Here is an 11,781-nt window from a genome sequence, read left to right as displayed (position 1 = left end):
CGTTCTTCTTGATGTTAACAAGGTGCTCACCAATCTCCCTGGGAACAAACGAGATTCCTAAGACAGACAGACAAAACAGATGTTAACAACGCTTATTCTTGTGTGTGCATGCAGCCCGTTTCAGTTGCTCCTGCTTCTTTCTCCACGCTTTAACTTTTATTACTTTCCCCCTCTGTCTTTTACTTAAGGGTTAATAAAGTATTTGGATTCTGATGAGTCTCGTTGTTTAGCAAACTTCTCACTTATCAGATGGACACTCACCAATGTGAGCCTTACGCAGCATCTTCAGCAGGCAGGGCTCCTCTGGGCCTGAGGGTGTTGTAAGAGGGGCTGTCAGCTGGCTGAGGTCACGCTCTCCTATGTCCAGTGGAATATCTGCAGCAGAGCCCGCCTTCAGTGAAGTATGTTGGCTGGAAGGCTTTGAGGCCCGTCTTTGCCACTCCAGGGTCAGAGACCTTCACCTTGTTTGGATGACAGCCTGCTCCGACATTCATCTGTGGGCACAAACACCAAAACTCAAGAGACTTTTCAGTGAGAAGAAAAGGCAAACCTTGCATGCCAGAGTGAAAGTGAGAGAGTGTGTGAGTGCATACTCACCCTGAATGGACTCTCAGGGATGTTAGCGTCTCCCCAGGAGACCATCACAGTGTGCTTCACAGGCTTACGTGGGGTGTAGGTGCAGGTGTATGTGCTGCTGCTATTATCCTTAACCTGGACATCCACAGAATTGACTTCACCATCCTGTGCAGAAGACAAGGGATTATAGTTCAATCAGATTTAACACACTGTATTTTTCGGACCATAAGGCGCACTGTCGATGAACAGGTCTGGTTTCATACATGAGGCGCACTGGACTATAAAACGCATTAAGCGAAACAAAACAGCCAGATAAGTCAAACTTTACTCAACTCTTTCTTCTTGCTTCCTCCACTTCCGTACCATTGATTCATTATTATTGAAATCTCTCGCAGCTGCTCTATTCTCATGTTCTACTGCGTGACTGACAGCCTTGAGTTTGAAATCCGCTTCGTCAGCATGTCTCTTAACAGGTGGCATTTTGGGGTCATGATCCACACACAATACAGTAATATTATGTTGCAGCACAGTACGTATCACTCCGCCAGGCTCCTGACTACGTAGCCGTAATGCTCCGACAATCCATCAAGCGGTGCGACTTCATAGCTTACCAAAGTCGTACTAAAACATTTTTTGACAGATTTTTAAGCGCCGTGTATTACATAAAATCGGTTCAAGGTCAGTAAGCACAACCACAATTCATACATAAGGCGCACTGTCGATTTTTGAGATAATTAAAGGATTTTAAGTGCGACTCATAGTCCGAAAAATACGGTACATACAATATATTTAACATATTTGTGATCATATACAAAGCCAGATATACCTGGGCTATAATTTTCAGAGGAGCTTTTCCTCCTTGCTTGGCATCAACTGTGAGTTCACTGGGTTTTCCAACAGCCAGACCACTGCTCTGTAGGCCTGGACCGTGCGCCTTAACCTAGAGAAAACTATTTTAAACAAACAATTAAAAAAGGAACAAGTCAAAGATCTACTATAGCCAAAAGATCATTTACAGACTATAGCGCTGTGAAAAAACATTTGCCTCCTTTCTGATTTCGTATCTTGTTCCATATTTGTCACACTTACACGTTTCAGATCAATAAATTTTAATATTAGACAAGAATGTCTAATATTAAACGGCAGTTTTCAAGGGGAAAAAGCTATCCAAACATACTTGGTCCTATATGAAAAAGTAATTGCACCGAATTAAATAAATTCTAACAACAGCTTATCAAGTTTAAAGGCGCTTCTGCTGTTTAACACGACCTCTGCTAGTTTCCTCTTTCTGGCGCAAAGCGGGAGATAAACAAGCAAGAGAGACGGGACTTGTGGCAGAAACGCCGATCAGCTGATCATTGATCAGTTTCATGATTGAAGTAGCAGCAGGAGAGGGAGAACGAGAGAAGAAGAGGCAGCTGTGCAGCAAAGACACAGAATAACTCCAGCTTTTTGTCTTTTTTATATTGTAGCTGAAGTACGGGACAAATCGAGTTTATTTTCAGCTCAATACAAAACGCATAATATTAACTCTGAATACCAGAGGATTCCGTTTTTTATGGCACGGTTGGCAACTCTACTAACTAACCATATGAATAAAATAAAGTTCACCAGTAACATCATAGCACCCACCCAACTGTACAGAAACTCCATCATGCTAGCTAGTACACAGTACGAGTTATTGTAACTGACTGTAGCACAACGTTAGCACAAGTTAGCACAAGGAAAATAAACTCCACCTAAACTTGGTCTGACCCAGATAGACTGCAGGTCATAACTTCTTACCTGAAGCTCATTTCACCTGACAGTCGGACTGGCGGCCGCCTTGGGTCTCTCCACCTCCAGTCCTTTCCCCCATCCACCTGCTGGCCTCCACCACTTGCTAATTTGACTGAATGTGTGAAAGCTCCACCATAGCCACTACCAAACAACTGAGTTCTTTTTACACGTCTGCCAGCATCTGTCCAATCCGCCACCTTTCACTGTTTACACGGTTAGGAAAAAAAGACGAGGACAACAACAACAACAACAACATTGGGCCATTTAAAAGGCAAAATTAGCATCGGCCCACCGGGCAAATGGCCGGTATACCCGATGCCCCACAGACAGACTGAGGCCCCGCCGCTATTTTTGAGTGCAAAAATGTGTGGTCTCCAGCTAATGGAAAAGGCTGATCGCACGATGTGCGCGTAGTGCTCTTTAAATAGAACAATTTGCCCCATTCTCTTCGCCCGTCATGTGGCCACATGTGGCGGGCTAGCAGGCTAGCAACATACAGGCCCGGGTTCGAGCCCTCGGCTCACTTCCCTCTGTATGTTCACCTGCTAGGGGGAGGTCCAGGCGGGCGATCTTGGAGTGAAAATTCCAAGGGATGACCCCTCGTAGCCTGGGCTTCCCCTGACTTTTTGCTTTGCTTTTTTTCTTTTACCTGCCAGCAACAAACACACCTCCTTGTTGTCATGGCTACCAACGACCACTCTTCTTGTGCCAACAAGTCATTGCCTGACAAAACATTATTTCCTATGTTTCCCTGGCTTTTTTGCCTTTTTTATTTCTTGTGTTTTAGACAAAAAGAAAAGAAAAAGATCTACAGATTCAGGCTTTTCTTTACCTGTGGTAGTCGGGTAGAATGACGTCACTGACACTATTTAATATGAAAACAAACTTTCTCAAACAAAAAACAAAAACAAAAGAGGAGTGGGTCGGTGTGTCATCTTTACCGAGCACCATACATGTTTTGCTTCACATTCAAATTATTATTTTTCCTTTTCAAAAATAATTCAGAGAGAAAAAAAACAGAGAAGTCAAATATATCAAATTTGCACGAATCCTCTAGTAAAGGTGCCTCCTCCTTCTGACCTTAGGGTAACTAATTTCTCAGACAGTGAGATGACAGTGCGCTGGGAAGCTGCAGCTGATGATGATGTTTCTTACCTCACTAAGTGGAGGCGACCTGAGACAGGTGGGGAAGAACTATTGGATTGTTGGAGTACATATTATGAAGTAAAAAAAATACAATATCTCAATAAACTGTTGTCCTGTGTCTTAAGGAATGGTAAATGGTAAATGGCCTGTATTTATATAGCGCTTTACTAGTCCCTAAGGACCCCAAAGCACTTTACATATCCAGTCATCCACCCATTCACACACACATTCACACACTGGTGATGGCAAGCTACATCGTAGCCACAGCCACCCTGGGGCGCACTGACAGAGGCGAGGCTGCCGGACACTGGCGCCACCGGGCCCTCTGACCAAGGACTTTTAAGGAGTATGAGATATCACTGTCTGCACTCTATGGAGATGGAGCTCAGAGTGAAGCTGTGGCCATACGCTACAGCACCTGTGAGACAGACAGACAAAACAGATGTTAACAACGCTTATTCTTGTGTGTGCATGCAGCCCGTTTCAGTTGCTCCTGCTTCTTTCTCCACGCTTTAACTTTTATTACTTTCCCCCTCTGTCTTTTACTTAAGGGTTAATAAAGTATTTGGATTCTGATGAGTCTCGTTGTTTAGCAAACTTCTCACTTATCAGATGGACACTCACCAATGTGAGCCTTACGCAGCATCTTCAGCAGGCAGGGCTCCTCTGGGCCTGAGGGTGTTGTAAGAGGGGCTGTCAGCTGGCTGAGGTCACGCTCTCCTATGTCCAGTGGAATATCTGCAGCAGAGCCCGCCTTCAGTGAAGTATGTTGGCTGGAAGGCTTTGAGGCCCGTCTTTGCCACTCCAGGGTCAGAGACCTTCACCTTGTTTGGATGACAGCCTGCTCCGACATTCATCTGTGGGCACAAACACCAAAACTCAAGAGACTTTTCAGTGAGAAGAAAAGGCAAACCTTGCATGCCAGAGTGAAAGTGAGAGAGTGTGTGAGTGCATACTCACCCTGAATGGACTCTCAGGGATGTTAGCGTCTCCCCAGGAGACCATCACAGTGTGCTTCACAGGCTTACGTGGGGTGTAGGTGCAGGTGTATGTGCTGCTGCTATTATCCTTAACCTGGACATCCACAGAATTGACTTCACCATCCTGTGCAGAAGACAAGGGATTATAGTTCAATCAGATTTAACACACTGTATTTTTCGGACCATAAGGCGCACTGTCGATGAACAGGTCTGGTTTCATACATGAGGCGCACTGGACTATAAAACGCATTAAGCGAAACAAAACAGCCAGATAAGTCAAACTTTACTCAACTCTTTCTTCTTGCTTCCTCCACTTCCGTACCATTGATTCATTATTATTGAAATCTCTCGCAGCTGCTCTATTCTCATGTTCTACTGCGTGACTGACAGCCTTGAGTTTGAAATCCGCTTCGTCAGCATGTCTCTTAACAGGTGGCATTTTGGGGTCATGATCCACACACAATACAGTAATATTATGTTGCAGCACAGTACGTATCACTCCGCCAGGCTCCTGACTACGTAGCCGTAATGCTCCGACAATCCATCAAGCCGTGCGACTTCATAGCTTACCAAAGTCGTACTAAAACATTTTTTGACAGATTTTTAAGCGCCGTGTATTACATAAAATCGGTTCAAGGTCAGTAAGCACAACCACAATTCATACATAAGGCGCACTGTCGATTTTTGAGATAATTAAAGGATTTTAAGTGTGACTCATAGTCCGAAAAATACGGTACATACAATATATTTAACATATTTGTGATCATATACAAAGCCAGATATACCTGGGCTATAATTTTCAGAGGAGCTTTTCCTCCTTGCTTGGCATCAACTGTGAGTTCACTGGGTTTTCCAACAGCCAGACCACTGCTCTGTAGGCCTGGACCGTGCGCCTTAACCTAGAGAAAACTATTTTAAACAAACAATTAAAAAAGGAACAAGTCAAAGATCTACTATAGCCAAAAGATCATTTACAGACTATAGCGCTGTGAAAAAACATTTGCCTCCTTTCTGATTTCGTATCTTGTTCCATATTTGTCACACTTACACGTTTCAGATCAATAAATTTTAATATTAGACAAGAATGTCTAATATTAAACGGCAGTTTTCAAGGGGAAAAAGCTATCCAAACATACTTGGTCCTATATGAAAAAGTAATTGCACCGAATTAAATAAATTCTAACAACAGCTTATCAAGTTTAAAGGCGCTTCTGCTGTTTAACACGACCTCTGCTAGTTTCCTCTTTCTGGCGCAAAGCGGGAGATAAACAAGCAAGAGAGACGGGACTTGTGGCAGAAACGCCGATCAGCTGATCATTGATCAGTTTCATGATTGAAGTAGCAGCAGGAGAGGGAGAACGAGAGAAGAAGAGGCAGCTGTGCAGCAAAGACACAGAATAACTCCAGCTTTTTGTCTTTTTTATATTGTAGCTGAAGTACGGGACAAATCGAGTTTATTTTCAGCTCAATACAAAACGCATAATATTAACTCTGAATACCAGAGGATTCCGTTTTTTATGGCACGGTTGGCAACTCTACTAACTAACCATATGAATAAAATAAAGTTCACCAGTAACATCATAGCACCCACCCAACTGTACAGAAACTCCATCATGCTAGCTAGTACACAGTACGAGTTATTGTAACTGACTGTAGCACAACGTTAGCACAAGTTAGCACAAGGAAAATAAACTCCACCTAAACTTGGTCTGACCCAGATAGACTGCAGGTCATAACTTCTTACCTGAAGCTCATTTCACCTGACAGTCGGACTGGCGGCCGCCTTGGGTCTCTCCACCTCCAGTCCTTTCCCCCATCCACCTGCTGGCCTCCACCACTTGCTAATTTGACTGAATGTGTGAAAGCTCCACCATAGCCACTACCAAACAACTGAGTTCTTTTTACACGTCTGCCAGCATCTGTCCAATCCGCCACCTTTCACTGTTTACACGGTTAGGAAAAAAAGACGAGGACAACAACAACAACAACAACAACAACAAAACATTGGGCCATTTAAAAGGCAAAATTAGCATCGGCCCACCGGGCAAATGGCCGGTATACCCGATGCCCCACAGACAGACTGAGGCCCCGCCGCTATTTTTGAGTGCAAAAATGTGTGGTCTCCAGCTAATGGAAAAGGCTGATCGCACGATGTGCGCGTAGTGCTCTTTAAATAGAACAATTTGCCCCATTCTCTTCGCCCGTCATGTGGCCACATGTGGCGGGCTAGCAGGCTAGCAACATACAGGCCCGGGTTCGAGCCCTCGGCTCACTTCCCTCTGTATGTTCACCTGCTAGGGGGAGGTCCAGGCGGGCGATCTTGGAGTGAAAATTCCAAGGGATGACCCCTCGTAGCCTGGGCTTCCCCTGACTTTTTGCTTTGCTTTTTTTCTTTTACCTGCCAGCAACAAACACACCTCCTTGTTGTCATGGCTACCAACGACCACTCTTCTTGTGCCAACAAGTCATTGCCTGACAAAACATTATTTCCTATGTTTCCCTGGCTTTTTTGCCTTTTTTATTTCTTGTGTTTTAGACAAAAAGAAAAGAAAAAGATCTACAGATTCAGGCTTTTCTTTACCTGTGGTAGTCGGGTAGAATGACGTCACTGACACTATTTAATATGAAAACAAACTTTCTCAAACAAAAAACAAAAACAAAAAAGGAGTGGGTCGGTGTGTCATCTTTACCGAGCACCATACATGTTTTGCTTCACATTCAAATTATTATTTTTCCTTTTCAAAAATAATTCAGAGAGAAAAAAAACAGAGAAGTCAAATATATCAAATTTGCACGAATCCTCTAGTGAAGGTGCCTCCTCCTTCTGACCTTAGGGTAACTAATTTCTCAGACAGTGACATGACAGTGCGCTGGGAAGCTGCAGCTGATGATGATGTTTCTTACCTCACTAAGTGGAGGCGACCTGAGACAGGTGGGGAAGAACTATTGGATTGTTGGAGTACATATTATGAAGTAAAAAAAATACAATATCTCAATAAACTGTTGTCCTGTGTCTTAAGGAGTATGAGATATCACTGTCTGCACTCTATGGAGATGGAGCTCAGAGTGAAGCTGTGGCCATACGCTACAGCACCTGTGAGTCACACATTTTCTGATCCTGAACGTTTGTCAAACTCAGGAGGGGAGAGCCTGAAACCATTTACCTAAGTGACATTAGCAGCAGTGTTCAGCCTAAAAAATAGACAAGTTAAAAGTCATGCATCCATATTATTTGTTTATTTATTAAATTATTTTCGAGACACTGTTAGTTGTTAGAAGCCAGTGTTTTAATGACAGGACATATATGACAGTAATGAGACAACCTAAGATATCCAAGATTAGCACAAAAACACAAATAGAATCACAGAAAGCGTGTTTCTCTCCCGTTAGTCTTTAGGCCCAGTTACCTTTTACTTTTCTGTGGTCAGAAGCCCTTCATGTCAAATTCTGTCTCTATGTACAATATAGCATTACTAATACAAGAACCTGTATGTAAATGAACTTCATTGTGTAATTGATGGCAGTTGTCAAAGTACTAGTCACTTAAAGGTTAAATTTCACATCGAAATTCTCATATTATATTCTATTTGAATGTTTAAAAAGAAAAATATCACAGTATTTATGCTTTCACTGAGCATATACCTGCATCAATGAAGAACTCTCAAGGCTGAAAAGTCCTGGCTTTGGTCAGCCACGGTCCACTCACACGCACACGTCACCAATCCCTGACTGCTTGATCATAACAGCAATTGGGCTGCTGGGAACATGACGGGCGTTCTTCTTGATGTTAACAAGGTGCTCACCAATCTCCCTGGGAACAAACGAGATTCCTAAGACAGACAGACAAAACAGATGTTAACAACGCTTATTCTTGTGTGTGCATGCAGCCCGTTTCAGTTGCTCCTGCTTCTTTCTCCACGCTTTAACTTTTATTACTTTCCCCCTCTGTCTTTTACTTAAGGGTTAATAAAGTATTTGGATTCTGATGAGTCTCGTTGTTTAGCAAACTTCTCACTTATCAGATGGACACTCACCAATGTGAGCCTTACGCAGCATCTTCAGCAGGCAGGGCTCCTCTGGGCCTGAGGGTGTTGTAAGAGGGGCTGTCAGCTGGCTGAGGTCACGCTCTCCTATGTCCAGTGGAATATCTGCAGCAGAGCCCGCCTTCAGTGAAGTATGTTGGCTGGAAGGCTTTGAGGCCCGTCTTTGCCACTCCAGGGTCAGAGACCTTCACCTTGTTTGGATGACAGCCTGCTCCGACATTCATCTGTGGGCACAAACACCAAAACTCAAGAGACTTTTCAGTGAGAAGAAAAGGCAAACCTTGCATGCCAGAGTGAAAGTGAGAGAGTGTGTGAGTGCATACTCACCCTGAATGGACTCTCAGGGATGTTAGCGTCTCCCCAGGAGACCATCACAGTGTGCTTCACAGGCTTACGTAGGGTGTAGGTGCAGGTGTATGTGCTGCTGCTATTATCCTTAACCTGGACATCCACAGAATTGACTTCACCATCCTGTGCAGAAGACAAGGGATTATAGTTCAATCAGATTTAACACACTGTATTTTTCGGACCATAAGGCGCACTGTCGATGAACAGGTCTGGTTTCATACATGAGGCGCACTGGACTATAAAACGCATTAAGCGAAACAAAACAGCCAGATAAGTCAAACTTTACTCAACTCTTTCTTCTTGCTTCCTCCACTTCCGTACCATTGATTCATTATTATTGAAATCTCTCGCAGCTGCTCTATTCTCATGTTCTACTGCGTGACTGACAGCCTTGAGTTTGAAATCCGCTTCGTCAGCATGTCTCTTAACAGCTGGCATTTTGGGGTCATGATCCACACACAATACAGTAATATTATGTTGCAGCACAGTACGTATCACTCCGCCAGGCTCCTGACTACGTAGCCGTAATGCTCCGACAATCCATCAAGCGGTGCGACTTCGTAGCTTACCAAAGTCGTACTAAAACATTTTTTGACAGATTTTTAAGCGCCGTGTATTACATAAAATCGGTTCAAGGTCAGTAAGCACAACCACAATTCATACATAAGGCGCACTGTCGATTTTTGAGATAATTAAAGGATTTTAAGTGCGACTCATAGTCCGAAAAATACGGTACATACAATATATTTAACATATTTGTGATCATATACAAAGCCAGATATACCTGGGCTATAATTTTCAGAGGAGCTTTTCCTCCTTGCTTGGCATCAACTGTGAGTTCACTGGGTTTTCCAACAGCCAGACCACTGCTCTGTAGGCCTGGACCGTGCGCCTTAACCTAGAGAAAACTATTTTAAACAAACAATTAAAAAAGGAACAAGTCAAAGATCTACTATAGCCAAAAGATCATTTACAGACTATAGCGCTGTGAAAAAATATTTGCCTCCTTTCTGATTTCGTATCTTGTTCCATATTTGTCACACTTACACGTTTCAGATCAATAAATTTTAATATTAGACAAGAATGTCTAATATTAAACGGCAGTTTTCAAGGGGAAAAAGCTATCCAAACATACTTGGTCCTATATGAAAAAGTAATTGCACCGAATTAAATAAATTCTAACAACAGCTTATCAAGTTTAAAGGCGCTTCTGCTGTTTAACACGACCTCTGCTAGTTTCCTCTTTCTGGCGCAAAGCGGGAGATAAACAAGCAAGAGAGACGGGACTTGTGGCAGAAACGCCGATCAGCTGATCATTGATCAGTTTCATGATTGAAGTAGCAGCAGGAGAGGGAGAACGAGAGAAGAAGAGGCAGCTGTGCAGCAAAGACACAGAATAACTCCAGCTTTTTGTCTTTTTTATATTGTAGCTGAAGTACGGGACAAATCGAGTTTATTTTCAGCTCAATACAAAACGCATAATATTAACTCTGAATACCAGAGGATTCCGTTTTTTATGGCACGGTTGGCAACTCTACTAACTAACCATATGAATAAAATAAAGTTCACCAGTAACATCATAGCACCCACCCAACTGTACAGAAACTCCATCATGCTAGCTAGTACACAGTACGAGTTATTGTAACTGACTGTAGCACAACGTTAGCACAAGTTAGCACAAGGAAAATAAACTCCACCTAAACTTGGTCTGACCCAGATAGACTGCAGGTCATAACTTCTTACCTGAAGCTCATTTCACCTGACAGTCGGACTGGCGGCCGCCTTGGGTCTCTCCACCTCCAGTCCTTTCCCCCATCCACCTGCTGGCCTCCACCACTTGCTAATTTGACTGAATGTGTGAAAGCTCCACCATAGCCACTACCAAACAACTGAGTTCTTTTTACACGTCTGCCAGCATCTGTCCAATCCGCCACCTTTCACTGTTTACACGGTTAGGAAAAAAAGACGACAACAACAACAAAACATTGGGCCATTTAAAAGGCAAAATTAGCATCGGCCCACCGGGCAAATGGCCGGTATACCCGATGCCCCACAGACAGACTGAGGCCCCGCCGCTATTTTTGAGTGCAAAAATGTGTGGTCTCCAGCTAATGGAAAAGGCTGATCGCACGATGTGCGCGTAGTGCTCTTTAAATAGAACAATTTGCCCCATTCTCTTCGCCCGTCATGTGGCCACATGTGGCGGGCTAGCAGGCTAGCAACATACAGGCCCGGGTTCGAGCCCTCGGCTCACTTCCCTCTGTATGTTCACCTGCTAGGGGGAGGTCCAGGCGGGCGATCTTGGAGTGAAAATTCCAAGGGATGACCCCTCGTAGCCTGGGCTTCCCCTGACTTTTTGCTTTGCTTTTTTTCTTTTACCTGCCAGCAACAAACACACCTCCTTGTTGTCATGGCTACCAACGACCACTCTTCTTGTGCCAACAAGTCATTGCCTGACAAAACATTATTTCCTATGTTTCCCTGGCTTTTTTGCCTTTTTTATTTCTTGTGTTTTAGACAAAAAGAAAAGAAAAAGATCTACAGATTCAGGCTTTTCTTTACCTGTGGTAGTCGGGTAGAATGACGTCACTGACACTATTTAATATGAAAACAAACTTTCTCAAACAAAAAACAAAAACAAAAAAGGAGTGGGTCGGTGTGTCATCTTTACCGAGCACCATACATGTTTTGCTTCACATTCAAATTATTATTTTTCCTTTTCAAAAATAATTCAGAGAGAAAAAAAACAGAGAAGTCAAATATATCAAATTTGCACGAATCCTCTAGTGAAGGTGCCTCCTCCTTCTGACCTTAGGGTAACTAATTTCTCAGACAGTGACATGACAGTGCGCTGGGAAGCTGCAGCTGATGATGATGTTTCTTACCTCACTAAGTGGAGGCGACCTGAG

The sequence above is a fragment of the Aulonocara sp. 'chitande type north' Nkhata Bay genome, linkage group LG13 (genome assembly GCF_057382095.1).
Source record: "Aulonocara sp. 'chitande type north' Nkhata Bay isolate Kocher_YH1m ecotype deep benthic linkage group LG13, A_spYH_male_GT1.1, whole genome shotgun sequence".
In the NCBI taxonomy this organism is placed as follows: domain Eukaryota; kingdom Metazoa; phylum Chordata; class Actinopteri; order Cichliformes; family Cichlidae; genus Aulonocara; species Aulonocara sp. 'chitande type north' Nkhata Bay.
The sequence above is the reverse complement of the archived record's forward strand: the minus strand, read 5'-3'. Positions refer to the sequence as shown.